This window comes from Fusarium poae, chromosome 3, assembly GCF_019609905.1.
Source record: "Fusarium poae strain DAOMC 252244 chromosome 3, whole genome shotgun sequence".
NCBI lineage: Eukaryota > Fungi > Ascomycota > Sordariomycetes > Hypocreales > Nectriaceae > Fusarium > Fusarium poae.
The window spans coordinates 127,910-143,906 of record NC_058401.1 but is presented as its reverse complement, the minus strand read 5'-3'; positions in this window follow the sequence as shown (position 1 = coordinate 143,906).

Genomic DNA, 15,997 nt, shown 5'->3' with positions numbered 1-15,997 from the left:
AATTAAAGTCTTTAGTTTAATACTATAATCTATAGAAGCCTATATAGCTTTTATACTTTCTTTAAGTAATAATAAATTATATTTTTAATATTATAGGTTTTTTTATATATAATAATATATTTTATTTTAATTAAATAATAAGCTAGTTATAATTAAGATAATATTATTTCTTTTATTAAGTAATAAATATATAATAAAATCTATTAATATATATTATTAGGCTTATTTAAAGATAAATAAGGGTTTTAATATACTTTATTTTACTTTTTAAGCTAAATTAACTTTTTAATATATATAGTAATTCTTAACTTATTATTTAATATAAGTTAATATTCTAGGCTAATAGTAATCTTAAGAAAGTAAATTATAAATATAAATATAACCTAGGTATATTACTATAAGGTATTTATAATAAGCTTTTAATAAAATAATCTTAAAAGTATTATAGCTTAAGATATAAATATAATCTTAGTATAATAATTATTCCTAGATAATTTTATACTCTATAAGTATAATCTTTAAGTATTATAATATATTAGTCTTAAAGGCTTATAGTATTAATTATAAGTCTTTATTAGTTTAATATTTTTTATTTAATAAGTAATTAATTTCTTTTAATAGCTTTATTAAGAATAATAATTCCTTAGGTATTAATATAGATTAATTTTATTATAGTAAATAATAGATATAGGCTCTTTAGACTTATAATAATAGAAATTATTAATTCTTTTTCTTTAGTATTATTTAGCTTTAATATATTAAATACTTATTTCTCTCTTTAAGGAGATTTTTTAATTTTTTAATTAAGGTATTAAGTTTAATTCTTTATTTCCTAGGTTAATATATAATCTAAAAATTAAATTAAAATAAGAATTTAAATTAATAGGCTTATTATTAATTAAATAACTTTATTATTATAAAGTATTTTAAGTTTTTATAATTTATAATTACTTTTATTAATAAAAATACTTTCTTTAATTTAAATCTTTATTCTTTAAAGTAATAAATAATAGCTATAAATTCTTTATTATAAATCTTATAATTATATTCTATAAATATATATTTCTTAGAAAAAAAGGCTATTAAATATAGCTTTTTATTATTATTATATTATAATAATATATTAGTAAATATATAATTAGAGATATTTATCTCTAGGATTATATCTTTTATTTAATTAAAAAGGTATAAAATTAATACTAATATAAAGGCTCTCTTTAAGTCTTAAAAAGCCTTTTTATAGATTTTATCTTAAATAAATAGTATATCTTTCTTTATTAAGTAATTTAATAGAGCTATAAACTTAAAGAAATTATAAATAAACCTCTTATAGAAGTTTATAAATCTTATAAAAGCTTATATATCTATTAAATAGATTAAAATTTATTAATTCTTAATAATTTTAATTTTTATAAAATCTATTTAAATACTATCTTATCTTATAATAAAGCCTAAGAACTTAGTTTTTATAACTATAAATTTATATTTAGCTAGATTTATAAATAACTTAATAGCTTTTAGTTTTTTAAGTATTATTTTTAATTACTTAATATATTCTTCTTAAATTTAATTATAAATTAAAATATTATTTAAATATATAGTATAGAATATATTTAGATATTCCTTTAGTATATTATTAATATATTATTAAAAGGTTATAAAGGCTTTTATTAAGCTAAAGAGTATAATTAATAATTTATATAATTTAAATTAAATATAAAATACTATTAAATATTCCTAGCCTTCCTTAATATATAGATTATTAAAGGCTAATATAATATTAATATAAAAAAAGTATTTTATATTAAATAGATTATTTAAAGATTCTTTAATTAAGGGAAGTAAGTAATAGTCTTTAATTATAATATTATTTAAGGCTTAATAGTCTATATAGAAATATAAATTATTATTAAGTTTCTTAATAAATAATATTAAAAAGGCTATAGGTAATAAGCTTAAGTAAATAAATCCTTTATATAGATTCTTATTTAATTACTTTTATAAGGCTATTAATTTATTTTAAGATATTTTATATAAGAGTTTAAATAGTAATTTTCTTTTTAAGGTTAGCTTAATATAATAGTCTCTAGATTAATATAGTAATAGCTTCTTTATTTCCTTAAGTAAGAAAATATCCTAGAACTCTTAAAGTTTTTCTAATAATATAAATACCTCTAGCTTAAGCTTAAGTAAATAGTCTAATTACTTTAAGGTAATAATAAAAAGATAATAATAGTCTTTCTAGCTATATATTTAGGCAGTTTATAGAGAAATTAAGAGAATATCTTTTTTCTTTAAGGCTAATAAAATATTCTTTTTTATTTAATATATAAACTTCTTTAAGATAATCTATAAAGCCTTAATCCTTATAAGCTTAATTAAGGTATTATAGAATTTCTAATAATATAGGCTATTAAATATAAATATATAGGCTATAAAGCCTATTTATAAATTATATTATTTTAATTAAAATATTCTTAAGATAATAAAATAGCTAATTAACTAGATTATATAAAAGATTATATTTTTTTACTTATAATTAGTAATATAAAGTTTAATATAAATATAGTAAGTAATGTTTTTACTTTTAATAGATTATTTATTAAATATTTTAATTTTAAAGATTCTCTTTAAGGGTTTAAACTTTAAATTCTAAGACTTAGCCTAGCTCTTATTAATAAACCTTTTTTTTTTATTTTACTATTAATTATAATATAAAATAGAATTAATTCTTTTTTAGCTATATTAAGGCTAATAAGTAATATTATTAGATTTAAATATTAATTATTTTTATTTTTAATTAAGATTCTATAAATAGAGGCAGTAAATAGTTTAATCTTTAATATAGTAAATATAAGGAAAAAAGCTTAGTATTAACTTAAGATAGACTTACTTTATTTTCTTAATATCTTTAAGAATATTTAAATTAATAGGAATTAATATAATTAAATATAAATAAATATAAAGATAAAGGCTAGCTAGTATAATTAAGGCTATAAATAAAAATAGCTTAATAAAGCTTAATTAAATATATATTAAGTTTAAGATAATTATAAAGATAATAATTAGTTAAATTATAATAAAAATACTAATTATTTTCCTATTATTAATTAAAGTAATTATAATAGTATTAATTATTAAGATTTATAGATTCTTTAGCTAATTAATAATTTTTAAAGGAGCTTTTTTTTCTATAAGGTAATAAAGACTTTTTTTAAAGTATCTAAAGATATTTCTTTAGTAATATATTTATTTTTTATAATATAGACTATAGCTTTACTATAAAGTAATATTATTAGTTTTTTAATTCTTATAAAAAGGTAATTAAGTTATAATATTTATAGCTAGGCAATAGGTTATATATAAGTATTCTATATAATTCTTAAGAGATAGCTTATTTTAATAAGGTAAAAAAGGCCTTTTTTAATATTTTTCCTTTTAATATAAAGTATTAAAACTTAATAAAGAAAGTATTAAAATCCTTATAAGTCTAGTAAAAGTAAAATAATTTAATATAAATATTATTAATTTAATTTAAGTCTTTAAAAGTATATTTTAGTAAATTAATAATATCCTAGTAGTTAAAGAGTTAATATTTACTAGCTTTAATATATAGTAGAATTTATATATAAGTATATCCCTTAAGATAGCTAATTATATAGAATATTTAAGTAAAGTATATTAAGAATTAATTATAATTAGCTTTTAATTTTAAGTATATTTAAAAGATAAAATAGTATAAATTACTTTATTTATTTTTAAATTTATTAAAATTAAATAATTATTTAATAAAACTAATTAATTTAATAAATTAAAAAGAAAATAAAAAAGTTATTTTTATAGAAATTACTATATAAAGCTTAATAAAAGTACTAGTCTTAAGGGGTTTATAGATAGTAAATATAATAAATTAAATAGTATTAAAAGTATAATATTTAATAAAGTAGGCCTTAAAGATATTATTATTTTTCTTTTTTAAGGCCTTTTTATATTATTATTTAATATACTTAAGCTAGATTTAAGTAAAATTATACTTAATAATAATTTATTATAAAGATTATTTAAGTCTTTAATATTTATTCTTTATATTATAGGTTTTATTCTTTAGTTAGAATATATAGTTTTAAGTATTCTTAATATAAATATAAATATTTTAAAAGTATTTAAATTAATTATTTAAATATTCTAGAGTATAATTATAAAATAATTTAATACTATTTAATAAAAAAAGTAAAAATAAATAAATAGATATTATATTTAATATTTAATAGTTAAAAGCTATATAGTATTATAAGCTAAGTCTAATAATATAAATAAATAAAGAATACTTTATGTCACGGGCTGAGTCCGGCGGTACGGGTGGACAGGGAACGCTTCGGGCGTAATAGGTTCTATTGCTACGGATAGGCACTGCAGGCAGGTCAGGCTCTATTAACAAGACGTAGCTCAAGGAGCTACGTTCAGGATCTGACTGGCGGTCTAACTAAGGTTACGGCGATAACGCTATCGCCACGTGATCTGATCCACTTGTGGCTCTAGGGTAGGTTGGTCTGACTTCGAGCTGTGACACTTTAAGTATAATAAGTTCTATTACTATAAATAGGCATTATAGGTAAATTAGGCTTTATTAATAAAATATAGCTTAAGGAGCTATATTTAAGATTTAATTAGTAATTTAATTAAGATTATAATAATAATAACGTACATGATAAGCGGGTGCAACAGACAAGCGAGTGCAACAAAAAATCCCGCAATTTACATCTTCTCAACTTAATCAATTAATTTTCAACCACCAAATATGCCAGACCCAAATATTGAGGCTAGGATTCTTCTTGCACTTCGTGCCCTTCAAAATGACCCAAAATTAAGTCTCCGACGCGCCGCAGGCGTCTACCAGGTCCGTTATTGGACTTTATATCGCCGACAGAAGGGTATCCTTTCTACGCGTGATTCTATCCCAAAATCACGCAAACTATCTGATCTAGAAGAACAGATCATAGTTCAGTTCATTCTCGATCTGGATTCGCGAGGGTTTCCCCCGCGACTGCGTTGTGTTGAGGAGATGGCTAACCGATTGCTCGCCGACCGCGAGACGCCGCCTGTCGGCAAGCGCTGGGCCTCTAACTTCGTCAAGCGACACAAAGACCTCAAGACGCATTTCCCCCGTAAATATGACTACCAGAGAGCTAAATGTGAAGATCCGACCATTATTCGCAACTGGTTTAGGCTCGTAGCAAATGTAATTGCGAAGTATGGCATCCGACCTGATGAAATCTACAACTTTGACGAGACTGGCTTTATGATGGGCGTTATTGCGAGCGGAATGGTCGTCACAGGTGCTGAAAGGCGTGGAAGACCAAAATCAGTGCAGCCTGGAAACCGGGAATGGATTACAGTCATTCAGGCGATCAATGCCGAGGGCCAAGCGATCCCGCCGTTCATCATAGGTGCGGGCCAATATCACCTCGCCCACTGGTACCGAGAAAGCAACCTCCCGGGCGATTGGGCTATTGCGACGAGTCCTAATGGCTGGACAGATAACGAGATAGGCCTCGAGTGGCTAAAGCACTTCGACCGGTGTACTACCAAGCAATCAAAGAATCGCTATCGTCTCCTGATCCTCGACGGACACCAAAGTCACCACTCGGTCGACTTTGAGAGATATTGCAAGGCAAATAAAATCATCACGCTTTGTATACCGCCTCATTCGTCTCATCTGCTGCAGCCTCTTGATGTCGGGTGCTTTGGCCTGCTTAAGAAGGCTTACGGGCGAGAAATCGAGCATTTGATCAGATGCTCCGTAACCCACATTTCCAAAACCGAGTTCTTGCCGGCTTTTTACACCGCCTACCAGGCCACAATGACAGAGAAAAATATTAAAGCAGCCTTTAGAGGAGCCGGACTTGCTCCTCTCGACCCAGAAAGTGTAATCTCGAAGCTCGATGTGCAGCTGCGGACTCCAACGCCTGTGGAGGAGGTAGTTAGCCCCTCGACCCCTTGGGTCTCAAAGACCCCAAAGACTATCCTTGAAGCCGACTCTCAGCTTGAATATCTTGAAAAGAGAATCAAAAGGCATAAAAGTAGCTCTCCAGAGTCAATTCTAGAAGCATTGAGGTCTTCTTCCAAGGGAACAAAGATAGTTATGCATAAGGTTGCCTTATTAGAGGCCAGGGTCCAAGATCTTGAACAGGCAAATAAGATACTAAGCCGGCGGCGGAGGGCAAAAAGAACCCGGCTACAGAAAGGAGGGGTGATGACAGTAGAGGAAGGAAGGCAAGTAATTGATCAAACGGATGTTGATGCGCAGGCGGTGGCTGGACCATCGAGAAGTGGTGGTCAAGGAGGGCCTCCGCGAATGAAGGAAAGGCGCTGTGGAGCGTGCGGCAAGACAGGACATAATGCAAGGACCTGTCAGATACTTGTCGCTATGTCTATGGAAGAATATAGCGATTAATTTTACTTAATTAATAGTCTGTTGTGTTTTTATTGCTATTTCTATCTGAGATGTTGTGATGTTGTGTTGCACTCGCTTGTCTGTTGCACCCGCTTATCATGTACGTTAAGGGTATATATAATAATTAAAATAAATTAATTAAAGCTATTAATAAATAAGTATTAAAAAGAAGCTATATTTTCTTAATAAAGAGGTTTTTTAAAACCTTAAGTAATAAGATAAAGGTCTTTTTTAATTATAATTAAGATTATAAAATAAATAAAATTATCCTTAATAATAAAAAGAAAAAAAAGATTATAATATATTAAATTAAATATAAATTCTTTATATTTATAAAGAAAAAGAAAAATAAAAATTAATAAGAATTATCTTATTAATAAGACCTTAAGTATAATAAATATAACTATTTTATAAATAATAAGAAAAGCCTTATTTATTTAATATATTATTAACTTATAAAAAAGTATTAAGAAAAAGTTATAAAGCTTATAAAAGCTAGCTATATATTATATATAGTTTATAATTATTTTAAATAGAATATAAAGAAAATTAAAGTTAAGCCTTTTAATTAAAATATTTATAATTATATTTATAAGGTTAAATAAAACTTATTTAAAGGTTAAGACTATATTAAAGCCTTAATAAATTACTTAATTAATAAGGATTTTTAATATTAAGTTAATATTAATAAAGATTAATAAATAAGATTTATATTATTTTTATATTTAAAGTTAATTTAATATATTAAATTATATTTATAGATTATAATTCTTAATTATATATATAAGATTAATAAATATAAAATACTTCTTTTTAATATTATTAAGATTAATAGCCTTAAGAATACTTTTTATATTACCTTTAGATTTATTAATTATAAAGAAGAAATTAATTTTATTTAAGTCCTCTTAAACCTTTATTAACTATACTAAGTAAATATAATTAATCTTTTAAATATTATATTAATAAATAAATATTTTATTTATATTAATATTATTATTTCTATTAATTATTTCCTTAAGGCTATAATATATATATATATATTTAATATATTAAATATACTATTTTAGCCTTTTATAAGCTAGGCTTTAAAAAGAATCTGATAACAGATCACGCCTAGGGTCAGGGTGAGTTATCGTAAGGTGCATGATTCGTATTTGGCTAAGTCAGAATCTGTGCCGTAAGGGCACAGATCTCGCTGACTCATCCGGCTAATCCGGGTAAACTACGGATCGGGCAACTGAATTACCCGGTCAATTGATATGACGATGCCTTCATGCATCAGATGCCGGCCTCAAAAGGAGGCTTCTACTGACCTCAGTAGAATAGATACCCTCATCCATGCAATTCGTACATTTCCTGTCCACCTTGCGTCCAATAAGTGTCTACCCCTTCGACACCTTTCGTCTTGCATTCCGGCGAACAGTCGGTTCCTCGAATTGCTCCGGGTGTTCCTTGCGAAAGTCCTCAATGAGATTTTCCGCTATATCAGCGGTCTTCACCCACTGGTCATGTTGAGCTCCCCAGCCTTTCCATCGTACCCAGAAGCCTTCAGTTGGCGTAGCCTTTCTCCCAAGTCGGCGGACCTCACGTTTGACGATGTGGTCGACGACGTACCCATCTTCGTCATCCGAGCCTCCTTCGATAGGTCCCGGCTCGTCCTCCTCAAAGTCATCGGCGTGCGCCGGGGTAAGCTGTTGAACCGAGATGACTGGGTGTATCTTCATGTTCTGGGGTAATTTGAGCTCACAAGCAAGGTCCCCAACCATTCGGATGATCTCATAGGGACCGCTTCGTTGTTGTGACCACTTTCTGGATGGTTTTCCTGGCAAATGGTAGCCATCGTGAAGACGTAGGTAGACGCGGTCACCTGCCTTCAGGATGATCGGCTTGTGGTTCTTGTCGTACGCTCGTTTGCCTCGCATAGCCGCGAAATCCATCGCCAGCTGTGCTTCTCTTCGCATTGCTTCCCGCAGGAACGGGAGGTCGGGCGTGACTTCCATTGGCGTAATGGCATCTAAGGCGCTCTGGGGTCTGAATCCGTAGATATACTCATGCGCCGACATCTTCGTTCCCGCGTTCAGCGCTCCGTTCAATGACCATTGAAGGCTTGGGAGCAGATGAGTCCAGTTTGCATGTGGATGCTCGATATAGTAGAAGCGGATAGCGATTTCAACAGTCTGATTCTTGCGTTCCGATAAGCCGTCGGCCTGCGGGTGATACGCCGTAGTCATGGCGAGGCGAGTGCCAAACTCAGCCCACAGCTGCCTCCAAAAGGGAGAGGTAAACTTCCGATCGCGATCTGAGATGATAACGCGCGGCATTCCCCAGTCGGCGAGTAGGAGTTGTCGTGCCAGCACCGTGGCCCAGTTGGCGGCTGAGTATGTTGCATACCCTGGGATAAGAAGCGTACGCTTACTGGCAGGGCAGGATACTGTAAGCAACTGATCAAAGGTATCGAACCCTTCAAGCGCCCATGGGGTTCCTCTGCTCTCCACAGGAGGCATGTCTGTGATGAAGTCGATGGTGATCGTTTGCATAGGTAATACTGGTGGGCGGATAGGAAGGTAGTTCCCAATGCGCTGTTGCCGGTTAGTCTGCCCCAGGCAACAGGCCTTGCATCCATGGATATGCTTCTTGATAAGGTATGTGAGATTTGGTATAGCCAGATTTTACAGTTCCCTTGTCATGCGGTCAACGCCATAGTGATGGCGATCGTCGTGAGCCATTTTCAATACATCATCTGTCATGGCTTTAGGGATGCACAGTCTCACGTATCCATCTGTAGCTTCGTGGTATAACAGGCCTTGTCGTAATGCGAACGGTACGCCGCGCTTCGAAGCTTCAACGGCGTCCTCGCCGTTCAGTCGTTCAACTGTGATTTCGGGATCATCAGGCGTATTGTTGAGGAGCATTTGGATAACAGGCTTGTACTTGGTATCCTCCAAGTATCCCTTCTGAAATCGCGCTTTTGTTTCATCAGATATCATTGTTTCAATCGAGACAAGCACATCATCTAGCGCAGTATAGTCAGGTCTATGTCTGACGGCATTCAAGTCGATTTCTGGTGCACTGAGCCTGCTCAGGGCATCTGGGATAAAGTTCTTGATTCCAGGAATGTGGAACACTCGTAAGTTGAACTCCGATAAGTAGATAGACGCATTAACGAGCTTTCGGTTGGCCCGGTCAGTGCTAGACGTCTCCAGAGATGTACGTTCCACAATGGGCTTTGTCGCTGAGTGATCTGTGAACACTGTGAGAGAACCTTCTGATGAACCAATGTGTGCCTTCAACCTCTTCACAGCCCACACCAGTGCTGCAACCTCAAGCTCCGTTGGGCCGTATCTTGATTCTGCGCCAGTAAGCGTCTTGCTGATAAAGCAGATAGGTAAGACCACATTCGGTGGGATCAGTGTTCCCTCTTTCCAAATATATCCGTCTTTGACATGGAACAACACGGCTCCGAAACCTCTTTGGAGGCTTCCATCCAGCTGTAGAAACAGTCGCTTTTTGGGATCAAGGTGACACAGGCCTTTACCGGAAGAAATCTCGGCTTGTACCGATTGGAACGACAGTCTCTCCTTTTCCGTTGGTTCGTAGTGAGTGGCCTTAGTGAATGCCTTGCGCCGACTGGGGTTACCGTCAACGACTTTACCCTTCTGTCTTCCGGCTGCAAGCAGAGCAACTTTTCGGCGTTGCAATGGCTCGATAAGCTGGGCATAGTAGGGTATTAGGTGACGTATATAGCCTGTGGCGCCAATATACTGCTCCAGAGCTGACAATTGGTAAGGGAAGTCAAGTTTGGCGAAGGACGCGACTCGTTCTGCTGTAGTCGAAAGGCCGAGAGAGTCGACTCGAAAGCCAAGGACTTGTGCACTTGGGTAGCCGATCCAGCTTTTCTTGGGGTTAATCGAGATGTTCTTTGCTGTAAAGGTTTTCAAGATAGTTTCCAAGTGTCGAAGATGTTCTTCTGCGGACCGCGAGAAGATAATCACATCGTCAATAAAGGCTCGACAGAAGTGACGAAAGGGGCGTAGGAGACGATCCATGTATCTCTGAGCGTAGGCTGGCGAGTTGCGGAATCCCATTGGCGCAACTGTTGAACGTTCTAAACCGCGATGGCTAGTGATCGTGAAACGATCTCTATGCTCTAGAGTAACTCCGAATTGGTGGAAGAAGGCTGAGGCGTCGACAGCGGAGATGTGGGTAGCCCCTCGCAGAGAACCGATGATGTCTTCTTGGCGAGGAAGTGGGTAGCAATCGGGCATAGTGACCTTGTTCAAGGCACGCAGATCAACCACAACACGCCCCTTGGGTTTACCATCCACTGTTCGCCAGACGACGAAGACAGGTGCTGAGAAGGGCGTAGGTTGTTTAACCCACTCCATTCTTCCTTGTCGGTGAAGGTTATCGAAGACTTCGTCGATGAAGCGTTGGTCCTTCAATCCGCACGCATATGGTCGTTGAGACACCTTGTGTTCATACCAATTCTCAATGAGAGGGACAGTCATCTCTTCATCTTTGTCTACTTTGATCAGACCGGTGTCAATCCAAACGGAGGCATAGCGGTCTACCAGAGAGGTGACGGATCCCGAAAATGCCTGATCATCAGCATAGATATGCATGCCGTTCTCCAGAGTGACCTCAGAGAGATTAGGTTGTCGTTGAACCTGAGTTTGGTATGGTACTGGAGATGGAATATCTGCAGTGTCGTCGACAGCGCTATCGACATCTGGCGGTGTTGGGGTCGCCATTTCCGATTCGGCCGCCAGAAAACATTCCATGTTTGAGACCACCTGTCTCTTTCTCTGCTTCCAATCCTTCGTAGCGTCGGCGATATCTGCCAAAATGGCCTCTCCCAAGGACGATACTGGAGGCATCATGGTCACAGGTGGAGCGGTTGATTTCACGTCAACTTCTCCAGAAGCCACAGCAGCGACATCAGGGGTCAGTTCAAAGGAGGATGACAGTGCTTGCAACGCGCCCTTGGGCTGTTGGTCGCTCTCAACGCTGGGGGTAGGTGCCGGTTCCTCGGCAGCGTTTGCCACACCGATAAACGAACTCAAGGCGACTGCTCCCAGGGCGGATTTCCATGTAGTTGAGAAGTAGACTTCCTGGTCGTCGCATTCTTCGATATTGCCGAGCTTCTGCTTGCGTTGGATTTGTACATCTGATGATGTATCGTTAACGAACACGACACCAGGTGTAGATTTCCTGTCGATCAATCCGCCGACAGTTCCAGTGGTAGTTCCAAAGAAGGCAAAGCTTCGGTCTTTAGGTAACTCCTTCCAAGCGGCCGGAATAAGTCGTGTTTCACCGGCAGGGACAGTCATCGGTCGTGCGGCTATAACTCGGCGGGAAACCTTTCGCTTGACTTGAAACACATCAAAAGGAATATAGAAGTCGGTAAGCGATTTGCACTCAAGGCGACCTTCTGTATTGAGAACGTTGATGTCGTACGGGACCATCCAGGCGTTGCCCAACAGTGCTGCAGGGCCTGAAGGAGGCAACCCGTCCTGTACCCAGGCGCCGCAAGAGAATTCTGCGGTTCCAGCTTCAGAACCGTCTTTACGAGTGCCGTCCACGAAGAAAGAGAAGGTTGCCCATTCAGTGTGAGGTTTTCCGATAACATCGTTCACGCCTCGGATGTAGACCGGTGGCTTAGTCTCAATTGAGTGCTTGAGTGTTTCCAACCAGCGGCGGCTGACCACTGGTTTACCACATCCTGTGTCAGCGCAGACAGAGACCGTCGGGCCATTTCGGTCTGCCTTGGCGGGGAATCTAAGATGTGTATAGCTTCCATCAATAGTCCGCGGAACGGGCTTGAATAGCGACGACGTGACGGCTTCGTATCCATTCAACGGTTCAGCCCCAGCTTCGCATCCCTGGCGAAGGTGCTTATGCAGCTTGTTTCTTGAGGGGAAGTCCCTGAAGCAAGCCTGACAGCGCTTTGGTTTGGCTAGAATCTGTTCTTCCTCCTTGAGTTGTTGAGGCTTGATACATGTGTCGAGGTTTCCGTGCTCACGCAACAGGGCGCGGCTGGGAAAGCTGCGCTTACACTTGCTGCACCTGTAGCATGGTTTGGTGGTTGACGTCTCCTGTCGCGATCCATTGGGCGTAGTGTCGCCAAGTACCACGAGGTAAGCGTCTTGTGAACCGTATGAGTACGTAGAATAACGGTCAGATTCGTAGCCGTCATCTTCAGGGTCTGGACAATCCTGCTCCCATAAGCCTTGCTCATCATGACCGCGGTCATCCGGTTCAGGTTGAGGAGTCTCAATGGCTTGGTATTTCTTTTCGAAGTGAACCTTCTTCTCCTGTTGTTCTCGACGGATATAGTCGCCTTCTCTAGGAGGACGAGGCTGGCGGTCATCATCACGGGACGATGACTGTCGACGGTCCTTGTCTTGGGCCTTGTATTCATCGCGGTTGTCACCACGGTATCGATCGTTTCGGTTGCCGCGAGAGTTTGAAGAACGACCACCGTCGTAGCTTCGATACCCTCGGGAGGAGCGGTTATCGCGGGGCCGGTCGTCTCGGGGGCGGCTATCGTAGGAAGAGGGAGCATAGTCCTGGCGGTTACGGCCATTGGATGAGTTACTCCCCGAGCTACGCTTCACCACGTTGCGGATGGCGGCACGGCGATCCTCGCACTGCTTGATAAAGTCTGTCAGCTTAGTATCATCATCTGGGTGACTAAGGAAGCGCGAGATTTCTGGGTCAATAAGGTTGAACAGGGTATGGACAATAGATGTCTCTTTCTGACCGAGTTGCTTCGCAATACCGGCTTTTCGCTGGGCCCATTGGGCTAGGGTGACGCCGTTCTCGACTTGCCGCGGTGTATAGCGAGCTTGATGAAGTTCCTTGACCAGTTCAGCTTCCGTGCGTTTAAATCGTTTGGTCAGGATTTGGCAGAATTCAGTAATTGATGCGTTCAGCACTTGGTGACGGGCTGTATGGTCAAGTTCCGCCATGAGCCATGCGCTGGCATTCCCCGCGAGCATCCCGAGGTAATGGTCAGTAAGCACATAATTGCCGTATCGCTTGAAGAGCTGCACATGCTCACAGAACGTATGAACGTCAGTGTAAATGATCTTGCCTGTGCTGGTAGTCACCAATCCACGGTTATCTACATCATCAGGATGGCCTGGGTGGAAGACTCCGAGAGATTCCTTCTTGATCTTCTTGGCCGGGTCAGAGTCGGTAGTACGCGAAGTGTTGGTAACTCCAGTGGATTCACGGCGACGGCGTTCAGCCTCTTCCTTTTCTTCCTCACGTCGACGACGTTCGTCGCTCTCATGATCTGAACCTTCATCGTCAGAGATGGGAGGCTGAGGGACTTCGCCAGTCTTGGGTCGGCGGATGGTACTCAGCGGTTTAGCACTGAACTCATTAATAGGTTTGAACGAAAGTTGTCTGTTGATCGATGTTCTCCACCATTCCATTGAGGATAGATGAGACACCTTAGCACGGGGATTGTCCAGTAATTCACGAGCAAGGGGATCAGCATCCACCAGTGATGCTGTGAAACTGCGGATCTGTGTCATGACATCCAGATCCCAGATAGTTACGGTGTCTAGTACAGCAGGGGTACCATATTCTTCAATCAATCGGAGGAAGCGGATTCCCCATCTAACCACCTTGTCATGCTTTCTCAGCAATTCGATGTCGCGAGCAATCTCATTATCAGGAAGATAGAAGCTATCGCGACGTGCGGTGCTGCTGCGGGCAGGTTGCTCAGTGACGTGATCGCTGCCTTCGTCACCCGAATCGGGCTCTCCCGGTTCTTTGGCCATATTGTTGACCGGTTAGGCGGGAAGGTATATAAGGGGTAAGAAGGAATCAATTGTCGCCAAACAGCAGATGCAGCTTCTTTGTGTTGTAATGGTCTAACGGTGATGGGCGTCACCTGTCTGTCGTTGCAATGAGGAATCGTCCCGCCGTGAACACTGCACTCTACCTGGCAAGGGGTGTTCTCTTCGGGAGAACGGGCTATGTCTGACGGTTCAACCCGTCAATCGGTTTCGGAAAAAACGGTGATGTTGACAAATCCTTCAAGCTCCCCCTGATTGCAATATAATGTTAAAGACTTATGACTGATCTGCCACAGAATTTCACACTTATCACTCTCTCACACTCCTTGCACACTCCTAACCTTTCAGCGCTCCGCCAGGGTACCCCTTCTGAGAATCACTCGTAAGACCTGGCTATTCGTAAGGAATTATCCTTCCCCAGGCGTGCTGATACCTCAGGAGGACCTGGGGGGCTAATTAGCCTGAAAACCCTCTTTTTTGGGTGTATGGTCGGAAGGGTTTTGGGTTGACGTTGAGGAAATGTTCAGAAGTGAATTGGAAGGTGTTGTGGGGGTGATGTAGATGTGTGATTGAAGACACGATGTGTTGCAGGGTTGTGTTAGCTCTCGGGCTACTGGAGCGCGCTGGTGGGTCGGCGACGCTTCCAAGAGGGCTGATTGGCTGAGAGTTAGGGTTCGATCCCCACTTATCGTGTTTTCTTATTTTTTCTTGTGGGCGCGTAATTGATCGTGAACAGGGGCAAGGAGGTAATAAGGTTAGGCGAAGATGAAAGAAAGGCTATTTCGGGCCTTGGCGTGCGTTATGTGGCGTTGATAGGGGATGTAATCCTGCGGATTACGATAGAATCGATTGAAGATTGATATGATCGATTGATGAAGGGTGATATCTTGATGGAATAGAGGACCACCAAGATACTTCAGCTTGGGCTCTTTATGAGTGTTTCCGGAGGTCTTTGTATGGTTTTTTCACTGATTGGAAATCAGATAGAATGAAGATTGATATAGGCTTGATAGCCTGCAGTAAATTGAAGATAGGGATCGTGATAAACGTGTAGCTGCTACCATTTGATAACAGATCACGCCTAGGGTCAGGGTGAGTTATCGTAAGGTGCATGATTCGTATTTGGCTAAGTCAGAATCTGTGCCGTAAGGGCACAGATCTCGCTGACTCATCCGGCTAATCCGGGTAAACTACGGATCGGGCAACTGAATTACCCGGTCAATTGATATGACGATGCCTTCATGCATCAAGAGTTAAAAGGTTATATAACTAGATAATTTATATTAAAATAGCCTTTAGCTTTAGGCTTTATTAATATTAATTTTAACTTTATAAACTTAACTTTTTTATTACCTATTTAATTATTATTAACCCTGCTTACTGCTTATTACTAGCTATAACTTAAAGGCCTTAATTATAACTATTACCTGCCTTTTTAATTATTTAAACTAATTAATATATAAATACTTATTATTATATATATTAATTTTATTTAAGAATTCTTTTTATATATATAATAAACCTATAGTTAGCCTTTTAATAAGCTTTTTCTTAAGCTTATATAGACTCTTTAATATTATTTCTAGTTTTTAACTCTTTATATATAAAAAATAAAGCTTATATATAATAGTTGTGATTCCTAAGGGATAAACTAGTCTATACTAGGTTTATATTAGCAGATGCATAAGGCATTATTACTAAGCAGTAGTAAAGTATTATATCTCTTAAT